General features: G+C 43.1%; 1 long non-coding RNA gene across 1 annotated transcript; it reads left to right on the top strand.

The window, feature by feature from the left end:
• The first annotated feature begins 6,750 nt into the window (after positions 1–6,750).
• LOC128941725 (uncharacterized) lies at positions 6,751–7,767 on the top strand. Its single transcript, XR_008483578.1, has 3 exons — positions 6,751–6,799; positions 7,496–7,571; positions 7,689–7,767. It is a non-coding gene; the product is annotated as an uncharacterized LOC128941725 (long non-coding RNA).
• The last annotated feature ends 602 nt before the right edge of the window (positions 7,768–8,369 follow it).

The following is an 8,369-nucleotide window of genomic DNA, read 5'->3' as shown; positions in this document are numbered from 1 at the left end:
TTAGGCCCCATAAAAGCCAAGTCTCGCTTTTGATCACTTTGCTGAGGTGTGCAGCAGGGCAGAGCAGTCCCGGTGTGTATTGTGTCACTTGTCTATTGTGCATTATGTGTTGTTTGTGTATCTCATGTCTTTTACCTTAGCCCTTTGAGGGACCTGTCAGAAACCCTGGCATCATTGTTAGCACCTGTGATCTCTGCATTCCTTGGCCTGGCACCCAGGCCATAGATGTGTTCCTGATACCTGTCTGAGCTCCCCAGTCAAAAGTTCTCTCTTTGGAAGCATCCAGTCATATATCTTGTCAGGTCTTGTTCTGAGCTGTATGGACAGCTATGACCCACCTGGATCCATTGTGGTGGATTAGGACTTGAAAGAATGTGAGGGCAGGGAGAGGATTCTGACCGTAGGATTCCTAGGCATCCATCTTTGCTGTTCTTGGAATAAATCATTCAGTTAGCATCTTCTTTCTCCAGGATTCTCTGAGCCTCATCAGCTCACCATCGGTCTCAGCTTGGTCATCTCCTTTTGCATTCTCTCAGTCCTTGCAGCCATTTTCCTTGCCAAGAGGTTTCTGTCTGTGTTGTGTCCCCATTGTCTGTCACGTCCTGTCCTGTGTCACGGGTGTCTGCACACATTTGTGCTGGAGCTGCCCTGCCCTGCTGCCATAGCCTGGTGCAATTGGAGAAGCCCCGGGGATTTGGAATTGGTAATGTGGGGCGTAGTTGGACTCTAGATGGGATTTGTAGATGGACACAGGATGTCTGGAGCTCTTACCTTATCCTGCAACAGTGTGACTCTTGTCCTAACTTTTTTCAGATTCAGATGGATTAAATCTGTGCCCGAGGGCCCCATCCTTGGTGAGGGGATTGCCCCGGGCAGGTGAGGCCCCATTTGTCTCTGCAGCAGAAGTGTGTATGGTGACTCTGTTACAGCTCTGTTCTTTGTCTTTCTTTTTAGGAAATAAATCTGGATACGAGCAGTCAAGGTGAGCAGTGGAGAGAAGTGGTTGTTATTGCTCAGCTCTCAAGCACAACAATTTTTCAGCAGATTCATCATGTCACAAGAGGCATGTGCCCAGTGTGAAGGATGATGTTTGAGATTAAGGTTTCAGGTGAGTTGAGGATTGTGACTGGGAGAGGGAGGGTGAGCAGGTATCCAGTTAGGAGTTATTGTGGGCAGGGGGAGGTTTGCAGACAGCAGGGTGAGAGAGGGTGTTTATTTGTTTATTTGAGGGCCCCCCTACACAAGGCTTCTCAGAAGCCTAGCAGAGGTTTTCACATGTCTTACAGCACACAAGGTCATCCACTGCACTCACAGGAATGCCATTTAACTTTGCCTTTCTCTAACCCAGGTGCCACTCCTAATAAAGGCCACAGCCTTGGAATCAGGATGAAGCTGGAGGCTGAAGGAGCCAGGCCCACTCAGGAGAGGGCAAGTAGCCGCCTTGGTGGGATTTGGCCCACAAAACTCTGGACTCACACTTTGGTTTTGGTTTTCTTCATTGTAGGTGACCGAGAGGCTGACAGGCCATCACGAGGCCCTCCGAGGCAGACTCATTTCAGGTGCAACGTGGATTCCCATCACTGATCATGGAAAAGATAAGTTGGGGGCGACAGCCTGGAGATGGGATGATGGGAGAGTAGTGGGTTGGGAGTTCTTGGGGCAGATTTAAAGATTAGCAGAGGGAAAAGCAATCTTCTCCAAGGGCCTCTTAGGATGGCTAAAGGGAGAGGCTCTACTTTTGATGGCAGCTTTCAGGTGGGCAGTGCAGAACAGCTCTGGTCTGTGTCTTGTTGTCCGGTGTGCTGTGTTCCCTGGTGTGTCTTTGGGATCCCTTTTGCCTTCTCCCCTCGAGGCCCTCACCACAAGCATGATGTGTCGTGTTTCGTGTCCCCCTGTTTGTCACGTTCTGTGTCACGGGTGTCTGCACTTATTTGTGCCAGAGCTGTTTTGCCCTGCTGCATGGCCTGCTGCAATGGGACAGGCCTGGGGAGTTGAAATTTGTAATGTGGGGTGTACATGGGCTCTAGATGCTATTCCTAGATTGACATAAGGTGTTTGCAGCTTGTGAGTTATCCTGGTGGTGTTTGATGTGCTTTGTAACTTTCTTTCAGGTGCAGATGCATTCCATGTGTGGCAGAGGGTCAGGGTTAGGAGGTGCTGGGCCTTCCTAGGAGCGCGGTGAGTAGCAGAGTGGTGGGGTTTTTGCTGATGTGGTGCCAAGACCAGGCACTGATGTTTGGTTTTCTTTAATACAGCTGTCTGGGAGACACCAGCCCGGTGCCAGCAGGGCTTTCCTAGGTGCCGATGTGGCCTTTCTTTGCACCTGAGACCAGCATCCCCTGATGTCTGAGAGATAAGTGGAGGGCTACGGCCCACAGAGGGGATGGAAGCAGAGTGCTGTTTTGGGAATTACTGGGAGAGGTGCTGGTGTGTTGGGTTAATGAACTTCTATGGTTTAATATAGAGGTGAAAATAGAAATAAATATACATTTAAAAATAAATATGAAATTATAGTGGTAGACATGAATATAGATAACAGATACTTACATAAAACTATAATATATGGTATATAATTGTAACATTTTCATGTAGATAAATGATAGTCTCTTATATATATATTCACAAAGATATATAAATATACATAGTAAATATAAAAATATTTAAGTAGAGTTAAAATAAATTGGGGGGTTTTATTAGGTTAGAGGCTGGGGTTTTGAAATAAATGATAGAAATAAAATATCAATTCAGATATACAAATATATATACAAATGCAAATCTCTGTAACAATTTAATTTAAATAAATATAAATAAAAGAAATCTATAATACAGAAAATATATATCTATTATTATATTAGAAGGTATTCTCTCTAATGTATATAGTATCTATGAATATAATAAATAAAAATATCCATATAAATATCATTATAATTTTGAAAAATAAATTAACTTCCTAAATTTTAAATCTGGTTCAAATAAAGAGGTGTCCTTGGTTTTTATGTGGTTAGAGGCAGGAGTTTTATTTTAAATAATATAAGTAATATAGAAATGTGGATCTTAACATAGATATATGTAATAAATATGTAAAGAGAAATTGCTAAAGTATGAATATAAATTTATATATAAATATGGGTAAGTAATATGAAGAGTTGTAGTATAGAATATAAATAACATTATACGGCAATATAAATTATAAATGGGAATATAATTATAAAAATATGTAAATATAGCTTAAAAAAAAGGGACTGTTTTGGCTTTTATTTAAGTAGAGGCAGGGGTTTTATTTTGAATATTATAAGTGTTCCAGAAGTAAAAATCCTGATGCAGAAATTTTTAATCAATATAAAAAATATGAATAAAAATATATAAAAAATATAAGTAACTACTCGCATCAGATGTAATATAGAATATAAATTTATTTATAACTTGACATTGCTATAGATAAATGTATAAGTAAGCAATAGACATTAATATACATTATTAATACAAATATGAATATAAAAATTGAACATTAGGATAAAGTCTATTTAAATATTGTTTACAACAAAGGGTTGGGGTTTTTTTTTGTTGCTATTGTGTTAGAGGCAGGGTTTTTATTTTAAATAATATGAATGTAGATATTATTGTTATTTATTTCTAAATATGGAGATATACAATCGAGATATAAATATATATATAAAAACACAAAATATAAAGAAATACCAATAATAGGAAGAGATGTAATGAAGAATACAAATAACAGTATACATAAGTGTACATTTTAAATGTAAATATGAATATGAACCTGTAAACTAGAATTTTAAAAAATATTTGAATACAGTTGAGAAGAAAGGGCTACTTTTTGGCTTTAATGTGGATGGAGGCAAAGGTTTTATTTTAAATAATGGAAGTGTTACAGAAGTAAAAATCGTAGCAGAAATTTATACTTACTATGTAAAAATATGTATAAAAATATACAAATAAATTTAAGTTTTAGGGATATATGCAATATGGAATAGAAATGTATTTATAAAAAGAAATGTATAAATGGACAGTGTACATCAATATACATTGTAAACAGAAATGTGAATATTAATATGAAACAACTTTTTAAAAAATATTTAAATATTTTTTAAAAGAACTTGTTGGGTTTTTGGGGTTTTTTTTGTGTGTTGTGTTTTGTTTTGTTTTGTCTTTTATCCTATTAGATTAGAGGCAGAAGTTTATTTTTCCTCTTCGCGGTTGTTTTGGGGCATTTATTTCAGAGCAGTTTTCGGCGGGGGCCGCCCCTGTTCTTTTTCGCCGCCTTCCCTGCCCGCAGCCCCGAGGCGCGCTGCGCCCCCGGCTGGGGCGTGCGGCAGTGCTGCCGCCTTGTGGGCAGAGCGCGGTACTGCAGCCCTGCACCGAGAGGCCGCCACCTTGGGAGTGGCGCGTCGCGGATGTCGCGGACTTTTAATTGACCTTCTCAGCATGGCGGCGAAAAGGGCGGGGAAGTGGAGGACCGGGGTGGGTGTAAGTGGACTGCCTGCACAGAATACTGACGTCATGGCGGCTCCGACGGATTTTTCTGTGGCGTTTCATGTGTACCCGACACATGCTGTGGGCTCAGCGGCGCCGCGGGCGGGGTAGTTTGGCGGGTTTGTGCCAGGCATCTGGGTTAAACGCCTCGCTGTGCCGGGGTCCTCTGACGGCCGCTTTCGCGCCCTGAGGGAGCCGAGCCGGGCCGAATTGTTCCGAAGAGCCGAAGAGCCGAGTGTGGCCGAAAAGAGCAGAGTTTACCCGAAGGGCCGAGGGAAGCCGGAAATAGCCTAGTTGAACCGAAGGGCCGAGGGTGGCCGAAAACAGCCGACTTGAACCGAAGAGCCCAGGGCGGCCCAAAATAGCCCAGTTTACACCAAGAGACCATGATAGCCGACTGGAACCGATAGCCGAGTGTAGCCGACATTGGCCGCATTTAGACAATGTGCCCAATATGACCGAGTTTAGTCGAACCGTGCCGAGTTCGGCCGAAGAGCCGAACTGAAACGACTTTAGACCAAGAGCCGAAGCAAGCCGAATTCAGCCGAGTTTCATTAAACAGAACCGAACAACGCCGCAGCGCTCTGCCTGCAGTGCGCCTGTGCAGGCGGCAGGGATCACTGTGCCTGCAGTGCTCCGAGGCAGACGTCAGGGGGCGCTGTGCCTGCAGTGCGCCTGTGCAGACGGCAGGGATCGCTGTGCCTGCAGTGCGCCTGTGCAGACGGCAGGGATCGCTGTGCCTGCAGTGCGCCTGTGCAGACGGCAGGGGGCGCTGTATAAAGTAAGTAGAAAATATCAACTCTCTATAAGAAGGAATAAAAGCTCTATGTCACGTGCAGCAGTAGAAAATTTCAGGCTCCCAGGGAATAAATAGTTTTCTTTAAATCCTTTTCGTTTTGGAGTTTTTTTTTTACTCCCAGGTAGCCTGATAGTTTCTACTGCTGCTTTTTTATTCTAAAGCTAGAAAGGTAAACCAAGATCAGAAATACAAGAAAGGGAATGGGAAAGGAAAGGAAAGGAAGCGGGAGAGCAAGAGGGAAGGGAAGGGGTGAAAAACAGAGTGAAAAAAGAAAAAAGAGTTGGAGGGGGAAAGAGAAGGCATTCGGGAGGAGCGGTGCTGCCTCAGGTCCTTCCCCGCCCAGGGGTGAAGGTCCCGTTTGATGCCCGGGAGAGACTGCTGCTCCCGGCGCTGGGGGACGGAGCCGTGGCTGTCAGCCCGAGACTACAACTCCCGGCAGGCCCTGCCGCCGGCGCGGCGCGTGACGCAACGGCTGACGCGGCACATGAGTGGCTGGCGTGCCAGGCGGCCGCGCGGGGCTGTGCGCGGGCAGCTCCCGGCGCCTCTGCCGCGCGGGACGGCGACGCTGGACGGGCGAAGCCTCCGTCCGGCCGCCCGCACGGCGCCGAGCAGCGCGGAAGGAGCGTCCGCCCGGTTCCTCGGCCTCACTCGGCGGTGCCAGGGGCGGGGGGCGGGGCGGTGCTTTGCTGCCGCGGGCCGGGAGCTGCAGGAGCCGCCCCGGGCGAGCACGGCGAGCACCTGTGAGTTTTTTTTTTTTCCTCTAAATCGGGAGTAAATATAGCTGAGTAAAATTAGCTTGGTTTTCTTCCTTCTTTTTTAACGGGATTGTTTTTATTAAAAATCCTATTTGAATATGTAGAAAAAGTGGGGGTGTCCTGTAATATATTGTAGCTTTTCTTGTTTACAGGGTACTCAGAAAATACGTCTCTCTTAGAGTCCCACAGAAAGGTTCTCAGTGCGATCTCTGTCAAGGTATGTATTTCCAAAGAAGTGATCCCTTTAGATATTTGCCTGTGTACCTTTTCCTGTTATTCAGAGCTTGCCTTCTGTGGGTTTTATGATAAACCTGTAAAACCGGTTTTGCAAGTCTTAATCGTTGAAGGCAGCATAGAGCCTGTTCTTGACCAGACAAAGGGAAAAAGTGTGACTTTGAGGCTGAACTTGTCATTTTTCATTTGACTTGTCTTGAATTATTTAAGAATAGAGAGAACTAGAAAAAGAGAGAAATAGAATTGGTTATTGAGCACTCCTCAAATGCTCACCATGATTCAGTGTAGAGCCACAGGGCAGGGTGACGGAACAGGGCTCTATGCTTTAGAAGGAAATAAATTTAAACCTGACCTCCACAGAGTCTCACTAACTTCTGTTGTTTTAAAATACAAAATACGTTCAGGAAGTGTTGGAAGTTAGTATTTTGGGAAAGAAATAGCAGTTCCACAGAACATTCCATTTAACAGTAAATTGGAGGAGAGCCCAAGAGAAATTTTTCATCCCTTGATAGAAAAGGTAGGAAGTGACTTTTTTTGGTTTGGTTCTTTTTCTTTATTATTTTCTGGAAATAAAAGTAATTAAGTATAGGTACTACTGGTCTGTTTCTTCCAGTAACAGGTGATAATAATAGTAGTAGTAATAGTAAAAATAATAATAGAAATAATAATAACAGTAATGTAATACTACTTAAACTGTCTTTATCCATTGAACTGGCCATTTCAAATCAAAACTTCTAAACACAAATCAAACCATCATCCTTGTAGAATCTTTCACAGCAGTGGGCTAAAGATCCTGGTTTTGTTGACAGGATTTCTTGGTTCTGGAAGAACAAGAGGGAAGTAGAAGCCTAACTACTTCTAGCTCACAGACCCGTCCAGTGAACAGAGCTTTGTATTTTGATGGGCTTGTGATGACTTTGAAATCAATTGGTCATTACAGTAAAAAAAATTAATGTTTTTTTGAACGTGACAGCAGAAATAACTTTAAACACCAACTTAATAATAATAGATCACCAATTTAAGTTAAAAATTCATGCTATACTATCAAAATTTAAAGGTAAATTATTATGTATTAGGTGATGGTATAAAGTGTATGTTCTAATGTGTAGGATGTATGCAAAGATACATACATACCTGAAAGTCCTTAGAGGAAACAAATGTTTATGTCTGCTGTTTGACTGTTTATCATAGAATATTTGGTTTTATTTCCCAGGGATCGGTGAATTTTAACTTTGGAGTCCTCTATGCTAAGGATGCTCAGCTTACAGATGATGACATGTTCAGTAATGGTGAGTTTTTCACCTTCTCTTTAATTGCTATGCTGATCTGAATAAGAAAAAAACAAAAGCAAGAGAAAAAAAAAGGATGGTTTATTATTTTTTACACTGTTATGTTTGTTTCCTCAGTATTTCCTGCAGCTCTGCTTACCCAAGCTTTGGGTTCCTTCTGTCCCACAGGGAGTTGCCCTGTTTGGTTGCATCTGGTGAAATTCACCCCGAGACCTTACAGAACTAGCTCAAACTAAGTGAGAGCCATTTGCAGTTCTCTCCACACACCTGGAGAATGGGTGACGTTTCTGAGGATGTGGCAACTGTACTTCTATCAAAACTCAGTCTGTGAAATTTCTGGGGAAAACCCTTCTGTGTCCTGAAGGGCTCAAACTCTGGTGAGGATCCAGTTATCAGGTGCTCACCTGGATGGTTCCAGCTCTTAAAGTGAACACTTGTACTCTTGCCCTGTAGTTTACATCCATTGTATTTTTGTTGTTTTGCAAGATTTTATGTCTTTGCAAAATATTGTGCATTTCGCTCTTTGGAACCTCTCAGATTGTTCTTTGGTGTAGCGCCACCTCATGGGACACTTGGCTGCTGTCCTAAAGGAGATGGTCGCTAGAATTGTAAATTCTGGAGAGTTTGTAAGTCTTCTGTCCCCAGGGAGCTGCCATGCTTTGTTTACTTTTGTTCTGTTGGTTAGGCGCTGCTTCTCATTGCAAGTATGAATTTCAAACTACCCTGTTCTCTTTTTAACTGTTTTCCTGGTTCTCTCCGTACGGCAGGGAAAGACTCTCGTATCCTTGTCTTCAGGCT

This window comes from Melozone crissalis, unplaced genomic scaffold (assembly GCF_028551555.1).
Source record: "Melozone crissalis strain CALT ecotype California unplaced genomic scaffold, PUWL_Pcris_2 ptg000038l_1, whole genome shotgun sequence".
NCBI lineage: Eukaryota > Metazoa > Chordata > Aves > Passeriformes > Passerellidae > Melozone > Melozone crissalis.
Note: the sequence above shows the minus strand (reverse complement) of the source record. Positions and strands in the feature narration are given on the sequence as shown.